Below are 4,223 nucleotides of genomic sequence, written 5' to 3'. Positions count from 1 at the left end.
CTAGATCTCAATGCCTTCCTAGATCCAACAAGAAATTGAAATTGAAATTCAAAGAGAGTGGATGAAGAGCAATTAACAGAAATTGAAATTCAATCAAGCAGTAAATAAAGCAGTCAGATCCAAGGTTGAGATTGAAACAGAATTTCTTCAATTCTCCAACCCAAGAATCCAAGACAATTGTAATTGAAATTGAAAGTAATAAAACTGAGAGGAAGAGAAGTGTATTCTCCTTCCCCAAGACAAAGAAATTAAAGATCACTCAATATCAAAAGCTCTCCGAAAACTATTATGAAAATTCCAAAAGAAAGCTCCCCGAAGAACTTGAATTCTATCCTATTTATGCACTTTCTTCCAATGATCTTCAAGCCTTGAGTTGGGCCTTTGCTCTTAGTGGAATTGGGTTGAAAGTGGCCTTGGTTGATGAAGTTTGGAGTTTGGAGAAGAACCAAAGTGAACCAATTGAACCGGGTTTGAGTTTTGCAAAAGTTGGACCAAAAGTTGGAGCAAAAGTCTAACTTTTGGTTTTTGCTCCAACTTTTCATATCAGCTAACACCACTTTGCTGATATGAACTTGGTGCCAAAGTTAGGGGTCTAACTTTTGCTCCAACGTTGGCCTCCCTTATGCACATTTATGGCGCCAACTTTGTCCTCTTGTCATCTCTAACGTTGGCGCAAACTTGCTCCTCCCCTTGTGATTTTCATGTGCCAACGTTAGCCACCAAGTTAGGGGGCTAACGTTGGCGCAAACTTTTGGTGCCCAGGGAGGTTTTCTTCATGCCAACGTTAGCCTTAAAGTTAGGGGTCTAACGTTGGCGCAAACTTTTGGTGCCCAGGGGTGTTTTCTTCATGCCAACGTTAGCCTCAAAGTTAGGGGTCTAACGTTGGCTCAAACTTTTCCACCAAAAGTTTGTGCAAAAGTTTGATGCTAACTTTAGGTCCAGCTTTTTGCTTCCTGGTTCAATTTCACTTATTCCATTGTCTTCTCTTTACTCCTAGCTTTCTTCACCTATCATTAATCAACCAAACACATCAAAGCTATGCTTGAAATCATGAGATATTCATTCTTTCATAATATGTGACAATTATAGTATAAAACCTCATGAAATAGCATGAATTCATACATGGTTGATTAAATCAAAGGAAACATGAAAATCTACTCACTTCTTATTGACTCCTATGCCTAGAAAGTCTCCTTCAAGCTTCAAGTAACATACTGCTATGACTTCTCATTATTCCTTTATCCTTGGCTATTACTTTGTTTATAAGCTTTATTTGAGTGTCATGTGTAGCAAGTTCATTTCCTTTTCTTTATACTTGACACATTATTCACCATAGACACTTGGCTCACATTCCTTCTTAAAACATTGATGCCCAGCACCTCTTTGGGTTACTAAATGCCTTGTAGTTAGGTTGCTCTTGATAGTGGACTTTCAGCTGATGATCCCGGATTAGTTAACCCAAGTCACCGAGTGTTGATGCACTCCTAAGAGCTTACTAATCCAAGCAGATCCTAGTACAAAGACACCACAGGCATATATTTTAAAGTTCAAGCTATTGGTGTCCAGCTTTGTTTCTTTTTGTTTCCTTTTGTTCTGCTACTTTTTGGCTATCTCTTTTCTTTCTTTCTTTTTGTTTTTCTTTCTAACCAAGGAATTTTTTTATTTAATTGAGATTCATAGACAGTAGGCCACTCTTTACTTAGAATGAGATATCCTAGCTCTTTATTCACTAAAAGTGAGCTATTATACAACTACACACATACCACCATTTACTTTTATTCTACTTCTATCTAACAGAGACTATCTTGCTTCACATTCAAACATTTCTTTTATTGAACTTAAAGATGCAGGGGACAAAACATGCTTCTTGTCAAGTGAAAGTAAACACACAAGCACACACTTAGACTAGCTTACTTATTTTAAGAAAATTGATTCTACTTGTTCTAGATGAACACTTTAGCAAGATACAAATCATGGCATCTCTCAACAGCTGAAGTTAAGTATAGATACAACCTAGTGGTTTGCAGTTCTTTTGTTCTTCTTTTTTTTGTTGATCCCCTTTTGAGTCATGGTGCATTATGTCTTCAATTGGTGGTTAGTTCCCTGCATAATTCTCAAAAGTTGCTTGCTTCTCAAGCCCTTAGGTGACTGGTTATTATGCATGAATTAAATGCGGCTTTTGGATTAAGTTGGTGTGGGAACACCAAACTTAGTTCCTTGCCACTGTCTCTAATGCAACATGTTGTCTACTTATGACTTCTTTTGGCCTTGCTAAAGGTTATGGAACCAAAACTAAAAGCAATTAAATAGTTGAATAATTTGTCTGATTGCTTGGAGCTAGCATTATGCAGGAGGTGAGAGTATGCTTTTAAATGAGATTTTGGTGGAACACCAAACTTAGAATCCTTCATTCTCCCTTAAATTATTTTGGTGTGCAACACCAAACTTAGCTCCTTGCAATGCATACCAATTATTCAACATTTTTATTGAAAAGGGTATGAAAAGAAAACTACCTCAGGTTGGGTTGCCTCCCAACAAGCGCTCTTTTAATGTCACTAGCTTGACATCTTGTTCTTTGATCATGGAGGTTGAAAATCATAGTGCCTCAGCTTTTCTCCTCTTACTGTGAACTTTCTTCCGGTCTCCTCTTTGATGACCTCTAGGTGTTCAAGTGAAAGGATCCGGTTTACAGTATAGCATTCAAATGATTGTGAGGACACCTTTATTGGTTGGGTGTTTAACACTACTTTATACCCTGGTGAAAAGCCTTCAGTGGGGTTTTTCTTGTTTTTCCACCGTTTTGGCCTCTTCTTCTTCTCTTCTTTCTTAAGAGATGATTCATGCCTTGATGGTTCTTTATCTGGAATGTTGAGGTTCTCATCTGGGGGTTTTGGATCTAGTTCCTCCTTGATTTCTTTGGTCTGTTGCACCATCTCTACTTCTTTCAAGTATGGATTTGGAAGTCTTGGAGCTAACTCATTGACTACCTCCTTCAAACTTTGATCTCTGGCCTTATCCTCCGTACACTCTTCTTCTTGAGTGGGCTCATGTGGGGTTTTGAAAACATGGAATGCTAGGTGTTCATCATGCACTCTCAGCAACAATTCCCCTTTTTCAACATCTATCAGTGCTCTGCCCGTAGCAAGAAAAGGCCTCCCTAAGATGATGGGGGTGTTAGGGTCTTCATCCATATCCAGGATGACAAAATCAGCTGGGAGAAAGAATTTTCCCACTTTTACCAACACATTCTCCACAACTCCCAGTGCTTGCTTAATGGATTTGTCAGCCATTTAGAGAACTATTCGTGTGGACTTCAGCTCAGAAATTTGAAGTTTCCTCATCAGAGACAAAGGCATCAAGTTTATACCTACACCGAGGTCAAAAAATGACTTCTCAATTGTTATGTTTCCTATGGTGCAAGGTATGTAAAAACTCCCAGGATCCTCTTTCTTCTCTGGCAACTCTCTTTTGAGGATAGCACTACATTCCTTTGTCATCTCAACAATCTGTCCTTCCTTCAGGGATCTTTTCTTTGTGAGTACTTCTTTCATAAATTTGGCATATAATGGCATCTGTTCAAGTGCTTCTAAGAAAGGAATATTGATGCTGAGAGTCTTGAATATGTCTAGGAACTTTGAGTATTGCTTATCCTCATTCTCTTTTTTGAACCTCTGAGGGTATGGAAGTTTGGGGATATGTGGCTTCACCCCTTCTTTCTTCTCTTGTAGTTGTGTTTCAAGGATGTCCTCATCTTTCTTTGAGCTTTTTGCATTCTTGGTCTTTCTCTCCTCTTCACTTCTCTCTTCTGTCTCTTCTTGTGAAACTTCTCTGTTGTGTTCTTCTTGATTGATGGCTTCCTTCTCCCTAGTCTTTTCACTTCCCACTATGATTGCTTTGCACTCCTCCCACTTTGTAGCTTTTCCTTTGTCCTTTGGATTGGAAATTGTATCACTTGGGAGAACATTGGTTGGCCGTTCAGCTTGTTTGGCCAATTGTCCCACTTGTCGTTCAAGGCTCTTCATGGTAGCTTCATTTCTCTCTTGCATTTTGACCAAGCTCTGAGTGGACTGAGCAATTGCTTGTATGGCTGCCTCAAGACTTGAAATTCTACTTTCATGATGGTCTATTGGTGGTATGATGGAGGTGGAATATGGTTGCTGGAAGTTATTTGTAGGGGTAGTGTGGTAGTTTTGGGGGTTAGATGTTGGTGCGGAAATGCTATT

The sequence above is a fragment of the Arachis ipaensis genome, chromosome B04 (genome assembly GCF_000816755.2).
Source record: "Arachis ipaensis cultivar K30076 chromosome B04, Araip1.1, whole genome shotgun sequence".
Lineage (NCBI taxonomy): Eukaryota > Viridiplantae > Streptophyta > Magnoliopsida > Fabales > Fabaceae > Arachis > Arachis ipaensis.
The sequence above is the reverse complement of the archived record's forward strand: the minus strand, read 5'-3'. Positions refer to the sequence as shown.